Source organism: Diabrotica virgifera, chromosome 8 (genome assembly GCF_917563875.1).
Source record: "Diabrotica virgifera virgifera chromosome 8, PGI_DIABVI_V3a".
Classification (NCBI taxonomy): Eukaryota; Metazoa; Arthropoda; class Insecta; order Coleoptera; family Chrysomelidae; genus Diabrotica; species Diabrotica virgifera.
In genome coordinates this window covers 3,706,154-3,716,518 of record NC_065450.1, presented here as the reverse complement: position 1 = coordinate 3,716,518, position 10,365 = coordinate 3,706,154, and the positions used below count along the sequence as shown (strand labels likewise).

General features: G+C 30.7%; 1 long non-coding RNA gene across 1 annotated transcript; it reads right to left on the bottom strand.

Annotated features, from left to right (window-relative positions):
- Window positions 1-2,290: 2,290 nt before the first annotated feature.
- Window positions 2,291-8,777, bottom strand: LOC126889730 (uncharacterized). Its single transcript, XR_007700149.1, has 2 exons — window positions 3,385-8,777; window positions 2,291-3,327 (listed from the first exon to the last, which is right to left on the bottom strand). It is a non-coding gene; the product is annotated as an uncharacterized LOC126889730 (long non-coding RNA).
- Between the last annotated feature and the right edge of the window lie 1,588 nt (window positions 8,778-10,365).

Below are 10,365 nucleotides of genomic sequence, written 5' to 3'. Positions count from 1 at the left end.
CTCCATCTACAATGGTATATAAAGAATACACTTTTTACCACACGTCGATATATTATAAGGTTAAAATAATTTATTTTTGGCATAAAATATATTCAGCTACAATCCACCAATAAATTAATGTCTAATTACGCTAAAAACAAAAATAAAATGAGTTACATATTAAATAAGTCCATAAGAGCTAATGTATTTGTAGCACCTATTTGAACACTTGCGCCTCTAGCGGCGATTGCTGAAAGTTGAATTAGAGGTTGAAAAGTTTAAGGGCTATTTATAAACTCGACGTTGACGTTAACGTTGCCGTTCGACGGTGACCTTGACGGTCGACGTTCTGAGGTGCATTTATAAACTTTCGTTGACGGTGCCGTTGCAGTTAGCCGTAATGTCATGTCATATTTCTTATTTCTCTCTAACCTTACATTTTTAATTTTTTGGAATTTGAAATGGTTTGATGAGATGATGAGCAACCAAAACAATTATTGGTTTTAGCAGTTTTAGAAACTTGCAAGTGTTGAATGTAGAATGTTGATAACTGCAAATGAATATGAAAACATGTACTGTTCCCTGTTCAGCTTAACCAAATGGAGAAAAGAAATTATTAGAAATTTTTGAAGTTTATTAGAAATAGTTGGAGGAAGATTGTTGCAAAAAGGGTCCTATATTCTGTTATAGTTTATGTGAATTTTTTATCTGACAAGAATCATATACCTACAGAGAATATTTTTAAAATAAATATCAACAATATTGTGATGAAATTAGTAGTGTACATAATTTTTGTATGCATGAAATTGAAAATATGTAGGGTATGTACTGTTCAGATCAACCAAATGGATTTATGGAGAATTAATAGACCATGGATCAACAGAATCATTTATACATTACATCATAGTATAATCATACATTATATATTTTTCTTCTGGCAATGCTGTACACAATTATTTTAAAAATAAATATATCAAATAAATTTTAGGTAGTTTCTTATTGCTACTTTCAATATTAATAATATAATGCATATGCCTTTTGTAAGAGAAAATTGTGATAAAATGCGAGTTCCTTTATATCACAACATTTTGGCTTTCTCTTCCTCAGGTAGGACTGGGTTAGTAGTCACCCTGAGAAGCAAGGTCTTCTGACATTGTTATCACAAATGGTAACATTACTCCAGTAGTGATCCTTTCTTGAGTTAAATTGCTTTTTTGGTAATTTGCTACATTAGTAAGGCTACGTGGCTACGCTCTGAAATTTGCACAGTATATTTTTGGCTACTTTTTATTTACTTTACATAATTTTCCTATTCTATATTTATAGTTATACTCGATAGTAACAAAGAGTTTCTCTTATCCTGCCCATAGAGTTATATATTAGCATAGAGAGAGTGTCATTCAGAGCGAAGTGACGACACCATCTTTTTTATTTGGATTAGTGCGGTTTCACTCTTACGCATAGTAAAGCTGCGACAGTTGTCCTCGCCTTCCGTACCTATACTCACACTTAATGTCATCTTAGTTTCTCGATACAATGTGTTAGAAAGAGATACCACAAACCAGTCCATGAGATCTTGTCGTCAGGAAGCGCGGAAGGTAGGCTCACTCTATGTTAATATTATATATCTCTATGATCCTGCCCCTTACAAATAAATGACTGTAACCTCAATAAAAAACTAGAGTCTATTATATCAACGGTTAAATACTGAAACCTCAAAATCTACAACTTTTCAGGATAGTGAAATAACTTTGTTGTTTAGTACATGTTTTTATCTCTTCTGTAAAAAAGTATGTTTTGGTATTTTTTTTTTTCAAAGTATTAAATAATAAATAATGAGAAAGAAAAAGCCTGTACAAAACAGAGAAGTTTTTCACTCTACTGAAAAGTTGTAGATTGTAACATACGAGGTTTCAGTATTTAACTGTCGATATATACCTATATGAATGGTACAGAAGAATGGCAATAGTTCATTTGAATTTATTTGGAGAAAATTTAAATTTAATATTTATTAACTTATTATAAAGTCAAATTTAAAGAATAATAATAATTACTTTGACTTTATAAGTTAAATCTTAATTTTCAATTTGTTCGAAATTAATCCAAATGGACTATTGCCATTCTTTGTCTATACCATTGTTTATTTACACAATTGGTCTAGTTATACAATGTCTATACCCTTCATATATTATTTATAAATATTAAAAAAAATTTATTATTTAAAATATTATTTTCAATCATTTTGTAAACTTTCCTGTTGTGATCTTTTATTATTACATAAAACATAAGCAAAGAAATAAAAAGACAGCAGTACAATGAATTGTTTTATTTATTATTAATAAACAAACTAAGTAATCTATAAAACATTAAAACAACAAACTAAATTAATAACAATGTAAGAAAAAACGCGAACATATCTGCTTCCTTGCCTCAAGGGCCGTTCAAGTATTACGTATCAAGTATTATGCGGGAGGTCAAAAATTGGGTTACGTAATAGTTAAACACCCATTACAGTGCTTTACATAGGGTGGGTCTAAAATCACGTTACATAATACTTGAACGCTCTCTCAGCAGCACCTTCAGGATTCAATGCCTTCAAGCATGCACGAACATATTGAGAAAATGTATTATTTAAGATAGTGTTTGAGAAACAAGACTACTTACCATTTTTTATGAAGCAGTGATTAAATTTGAGTGTAATGCCCTAATTGATACTGTAAGAAATGAAAACTCACTTTTAAGTACTGAACATAAAAGAAAATGACTAACAGACTAGGTTTTCCTGGAGATAAATGTGTGCACATCTTGTGATGTGTCTGATATATAGGTTCATCCTCAAATATAATTTCAATAGGTGCATAAGAGACAGTGGAAGATGTTCTGTTGCCTTCTTCATTTTTTAAATTATCTTTGTAGCCTTAAATGTCCCTTATAAAACAATTATAAGAATTAATAAACCACAAATATATAGACTGACACTAAACTTGGAAGAATGTTGTAAAAAGGTCCTTATATCCAGGGTGCTCAGTAAAAAAGTGTCTGTTGATTGCAGGAGGGTAAGTTACTTTCTGATGCCTCAATTCTAGCATGAAACTTATTTTTTCCTTTTCTAAAACGATCAGGATCACATCCACTAAAATCAATGAATAAATTGAAATTTTACCAAAACGTTTTTTGTATTCTTACTACCACTAACTGTTTCTTTTGGTAATTTCATCTCATGGTGCATCTTTGTTTCCTTGCGCTTTTTTGTAATCTTTATGGACTTTATGCTATAGACTATAAAGGAACTCGCAATTTTGCATAAGATCTATGCCCTAATGTTTTCAGTAGATATCTCTATATTCGCTGAAATAATAGAAATTAATAAAATATAGGACAAATCTTTTTTAAATTATTTCTTACCATTACCATAAATATAATTGACTGTACTCCAATACCATATTAAATATTAGAGGTATTTTAAAACTTGAGAATGTTTTCTGTATTTACAAACAACAAATAATTATTTAGTTTGTTTTGACAAACCTTGTCAGTTTTTATTTTTTATGATGCTACGCTACAGCTTATTGTTCATGTCCTGTGATCGTGCCGTTAACGGCCAAAAAAGATGAATCTTCCTACCGTCAACGTCAACGGCGAACGAAGTTTATAAATGGAAGCATGAGTTTCCCATAAGACCATCTTTTGACGTTAACGGTGCTGTTGCCGTTCGACGTTGACGGTGAGTTTATAAATAGCCCTTTAGCCCACAAACGATGCATTGCGTTTCCACTCCTTCTTACAGGCCCCTGATTCTAATTCATTTCGACAGTCGCAATGGACCGAAAAAGTGTGACGTTTCACCCCCACTGCTATGATTCCATTCCATTATAATTATGACCCTTATTGCCATATGGCATAAGACCATCACAAATTGTTTTTTCAAAATTCTGCCTTATTCTGAAGTATTTAACTGATGTAGTATTTTTTTTCAGGATCTATATTTATGTTTAATTAATTCTATATTTTCCTTTTATGGAAATATTACTGGATATCAATTTAAAAAGTTAATAAAAACCGTGTCAAACGTATGTCGTTGATTGTTGTTTGGTTTACCCATAGGACTCATAGAAATATTAAATTTCTGTGGACTTGACACGTTCCTTTTTGTGTTCTCTGTGGGTTTTTCCTATTCCTATCATTTCATTTGTCACATTTCACTCTTATTTGTGTACATTTCTACATTTTGAACACGCAAACGCATATTTTTAACCTAACACCTAACCACAACGTTTTTGTTGTTTTTGTTCATTTCAACAAGGTTGTTTGATTGTTTGTGCAGAAGATAAAACATACAATACTTTCATTATGATTTAATAAAAAAAGATTGATGCGAGATATTGATATCTATATAAATTTAAAATATTTATTATGGTACAAACATTATTCACATAAACTATGTAACATTAGAATGTTACAGACAACAACTAACATTTATTATATTAATAGACAATAAAATAATGTTACATACAGAATTAAAAATTGTATATATTTTACAAATTGGTGAAATATTAACACTACAAATCAGATGGAAGAGTCGGGGAGAAATTCATAAAAATAAATTCTCACTATACTACTTGGGAAATGAAATGAGACAAAGTGAAAGAGGAGTAGGGTTTAGTAAGGTGGTTTTAGTAACTACAGAAAAGGTTACAGAAAGAATGGCAGAGCACAAGCTGGCAACTCTAAAGAAAATTGGCATGATGGTTCTTCGAGCAGCGCATATAATGTAAATAATAAGACTGCAGTCTACATAGAGAAAACAGCTAGAAAAAGTGGAATATACAAGTGATGATTGTTAGGAATGGATAAAGTTACAGTGAAGAATATTTTTTCAATATTGACAGAAGTTTTACATCACGATTATGTCATTAATGTAAAAAAAATCGTTTAAAATATATATTTCTATTTATATCTTATTCACATGAAGGGTCACTACGAAAAACGATCATAGTCATTTTTAATAGTTTCTGTAAAATCATGATTTTAAGGTTTGAAGTCACATTGAGGCGGTGGCTTATATCTATTTTCTCACAAACCTTAATCTTTTCTTGCTGTTACTGTTTATAGTTCGAAACTAACTGACAACCTCTACAACATGGAGCATATATCCTAATTTTGGCCAAAATTGACATTGATTGTTATTCATAGTGACCCTTTATATACATAATTTTATACATTTAAAGGGGGGTGTAACGCTAGTTCGCATAAACAGGTAATACTACACGCACACCCAGGGTAAACTAAAGAACTAGCACAAGAGGCGCCAGACAATCTTTCGAAAGATCTCCTGGCATAAGTATATCGCAGTTTTTTTTAGAATAATTAAAGATGACACAGTTAATGAATGGACTTTCCAAGCAACAAATTACAAAAGAAATAGGACCCAATGTAAGAGTTTGCCAAATAAAAATAAAAAGTATAAGTAGAACAAAATGTCAAATTCTATACAGACTATTAAAGAATAACGATACTGATCTGGTCCCAATACAAGAAACACAGAAAACGAATTTTAGCATCGAGTATAGAGTAGCATATTTTATTTGACAACGGTTTGTTATTTTATGAGAAAAAGTTAGCAATAGAGACAGCTTTGTGTGCGTTAAGACTGTTTTGAGTTATCATGACAGTTGGGAATTTTGTGCCTTAAAAGGCACAATAAATTATGGTATTTGTTATGGCAAATACAACTAAATTACCATGCGTAATTACAGTGACGCAGATTGTGCAGGTGATAAAGAAACTCATTGTTCCACCACTGGCTACGTTTTGGACACTGGACAAGCAAGAGACAGATCTCAGTATCTTTATCAACAACCGAATCTGAGTTTGTAGCTGCATAACAAGCAACAAAAGAATTGGTGTGGCTTCAAAACTGTCTATTAGATCTGAAAATGCAAGATTGCCTACCACTCTATATAATAGACAACCAGAGTGCAATAAAGTGGACATTTGTTATATTTTTTTTATTTAAAAGGTTTGTTTATTTATTTATTTATTGTTTATGGGTTGAACAACTTGGAAAACAAAAAAAAAGGTGGGAGTATTGGAATACAGTTGAGTCCGCGAGTCTTTACCCGTGCGTCATCATTTAAAGCATACGAAATAAGTCGGAAATCTATTTCACGCAACAACAACTGACAGAAAGTGGCTACTGTTCCGATTACGGGTTTTATTATAAAATTTGACTTTATCAAATATATAGAATGTCAAATGTAAGTTTTGCTTCAAAATTTTTGTGCAGAATTACAGCTACATTTGAAGTAGCTTAATAAATTCTTTTATTATTATTGATTTATAAATAAATAAACAATTTATAAAAAAATTCAATAAAATATTTTATTTTTGTTATTTTATTCACTTTGACGGAAATCTAAACACAATCATTTCTTTACTGTGTGAATGACGTTAGCTTTGTATGTTTTAAATATTAATTGCCAAAATATAATTATTTACCTTAAAATTTCAAAGCCCAATATAAAATTAGGTGTGAAAACAACTGTTTGTGTAATATAAAGAAACTTCAAAACGCAAAAATTCGACAAAAACCGCAAAAAATTCAACTGACTGACAGCCACAAAAGTAAACAAAACAGAAACGTCAAACAAATTGTGCTTAAAATATGAAAACATACCGAATCGTCTTTTTTTGTACCTATCTCTTTTCAATGAACTGAGTCTAGATGGTTCATAAAAATAACATGTGTTGTTACTTAATAACAAACGGCAGCTGGTTTGTCATGAGTTTCATGTGTGGAAGAGAATGATGCTAAATAAAAAGTATGTGTTTTATCTCTTCAGGTATTAATGACGCACGGGTAAAGACTCGCGGACTCAACTGTATGTTTTGTAATGTTGTTCATAATAAGCTTTAGGTTCTTATTTGACAGATATAGAAGATAGAAATGAGGTAAAATAAGGTAAAAAATTAATGTTGTTGAATAATAAAAGAAGTTTTTATTTTAAAGTCAAATCCTAGTTCTTTCTTAAATTAAACATATAAACTCTAATAGCAACAGACATAACTAATGTCAGAACGCATCGGGGTGAACTCTGAGAGTACAACTTAGTCCTGGGTCAAATAACAACCCTTCACCAAATAGAACTTACAAGTAGTAATAGTATGATTGTAATGCATACAGCAAAGTTAAATATATCCAGAAAAGAATAATGATATGAGTAATGGAGGATTAATAATATTATTCAGATTAATAATAAGCAGAACTCTAAATAAGTTAAATAGCCACAAGCCTAGCTGACGTGAACCTAGGGCCTACTTGATATAAAAAAATCAGTTGCTTCAGCACGTAGTCACTGAAAGTTAGCATGTAAAATGGGAAACTATTACAAGAGAATAGCGCCTAGGAATATAATTTAATTCTAAGAAAATGATTTAGATCAGCGGTTCTCAATCTGTGGTACATGTACCACTGGTGGTACATTTCATTATTTGAGGTGGTACACAAAACGCAAAACAGTCAAAATAAGCACTACTATTATAGTTAATTACATTACCTATCTAGATAGGTATTTCAGTTAGGTGGTACTAAAAATAATAAAAAGTATTTGGTGGTACATGACTCAAAAAGTTTGAGAACCGCTGATTTAGATAAACTACACTATGTCGACATAGTGTTATTAGTGGATAATAATTATCGTCCTATATCTTTATTAAGCTTGTTTTCTAAAATAATCGAAAAGACTGTAAGTAGTAGAGTTGGAATATTCTTATCAAGTTTCAAACTGATCTGTAATAATCAACATGGTTTTCGTCAAGGACCAAGGATCATCTACTGAAACTAGCTTGGTAGAGTGTACTCAATTTATTAGTGATAGGATGGATGAGGGTCATTTTGTTGTATCCTTGATGTTTGACTTGAGTAAGGCATTCAATACAGTTGATCAGGTATTCGTTAGCAAGCAAAAAATTTGGTATTAGAGGTCCCCTCAATGATTGGTTTGTCTTTTCTTAAAAACAGGAAAATAATAGTGAAAATTAATGATATACTATCCAGCCCATACTACATAGATATGGGCACCCCACAAGGAAGTATTTTGACTATGATTATGTTGTGTATGTTAACACACTATATATTTTATATTATGTAATTGTAATTATTTTTTAGCTTATTACTTATTATTATATAATTATTATACATTTTTTGACACGTCCAATCTGTATCACCTGTATATTGTGTATATTTACATTTGTAAACAGTTTGTTTTGTGACAAATGACAAACTAAAAATACGACATACGTTCCACTATTCAACTAATTTTACTCTTATTTCAATTTAAGCAGCTTTTTTATTGTATTCCATCCATGCAAACATGAGATAAGCTTATTTACTTTCATTATAAATATATTTCAATAGTTAAATCTGAGTTAGTCAACCTAAAAACTCGCAAAGAAAAATATAGGATTTAATTTTGACCCTTATGTTCAGTAACAATACGGACAGCCATAATTTGTGCATAGAATCATTGTCAAATTTCCCGCGTGAAAATTACGTCACGACTTTTTCGGTCCATTTCATTTCGACACCGCCATGACAGCCGGAGAGTATAGCGATTCTTGGGGATATTAACCTTATCATGTTGAGACTGCTCAGAATTTGGGTTGGCGCTTCGGTTTCTTGGATTTTGTTGATAGTCTGGGAAAATTATCGAAAAAATACCATTTTTGGGAAAAATTATTTACCAGCTATTTTATTGCTAAAATCGAATCTTAAGATTGCATATATTAGTAATATGGGGTATGACAAGTCCGCAGAAAGTGTGTTATTTTATTTATAAACAAATTAGCACTCCTAAATCTTCTTTTTTTTTTCAATTAGTGGTCTGTAACTCCTATAATTTTTCCTTTGAGCCAAAAACACTCAAATAAAAATTCACCGTAATTTAGTTCTGCACAAAGTTATTTTTTTTCCGATTTCCTTCAACAAAAATTTTACTCAGAAAATCCGAGTTTTCCCAAAAAATCTGCCATTTTCAATTAAAATTTTAGGGAAGTACCTAATTATTTATCAATAATTAAATAATTGAAGACATGAAAGATTTATTATAGTAGATTATACAGAGGGGCTAAATTATGGAATAAATTCATTTCTTTAAAACGGACGATTTTGGAGCAAAATCCAGAAAGAGTCGATTTTTATTTTTAAATTACAATTTTTTGGCATATATTTCATACTAGTGACGTCATCCATCTGAGCGTGATGACGTAATCGATAATTTTGTTAATGGGAATAGGGGTCGTGTGGTAGGTCATTTGAAAGGGCGTTTAATTCTCTATTCAGTAATATAAACATTAATATCATTAGGTATTTATACAGGGTTGCCAAAAAAATTTTTGAATTAAATTAATTGGCGCAAAAAGAAGAATGTATGTAATTTATTTAACTCAAAATACATTGTACTGCTGTCAGAAAATAGAAAAAAAGGTTTATTTCACAAATAAACATTTCTTTTCGCTTAAATTAAATCACAAACAGCCTCCCTCCTACCTATTGGCAGTTTGAACTTTTAATTTAAGCTAAAAGCAATGTTTATTTGCAAAATAAACATTTTTTTCTATTTTCTGACAGCAATAGAATGTATTTTGAGTTAAATAAATTACATGCATTCTTCTTCTTGCGTCAATTAATTTAATTCAAATTTTTTTTTGGCCTCCCTGTATAAATAATGATATTAATGTTTATAATACTGAATAGAGCATTGAACGCCTTTGTAAATGAGCTACAACACGAACCCATATTCCTATTTAAAAAAATAATTACGTCATCACGCTCGGATGGATGACGTCACTAGTTTGAAATATATGCCAAGAAATTTAATTTAAAAATAAAAATCGACCTGTTTCGGGATTTTTCTCTAAAATCGTCCATTTTAGAGAAAATGAATTTATTCCATAATTTAGCCCCTCTCTGTATATCAGGAGACCGGCGACAATCTAACCAATAGTTTAGCAATAATTAAAATGTTAATTAAAAAATTTCGGTCGAAATAATAACCAGAAAGATTATGATACACCAGAATAACTATGATTTTCATATAAAAAAGCACTATACCTATTCAACGTACCTTATAGGATTGAAATTGGACCATTTGAGCGGTCTCAGGAATGTTATAAAGAAACAATTTTTTGGCTTATAAACAAATAGAACCCCTCAGAAAATATTAGATTAAATTAAATTAAGTTAACGCTGTTGAAAAGAGCACGGCTTCTGTGTCCTTTTCGAAGAAAAACAAATTGAATTGCGAGGAGTGATTCCAGGTATAACCGGTCAAATTTGACCGGCATTTGCGACAGAGTTATAAACAACAGGATTTTAATCTTTGAACC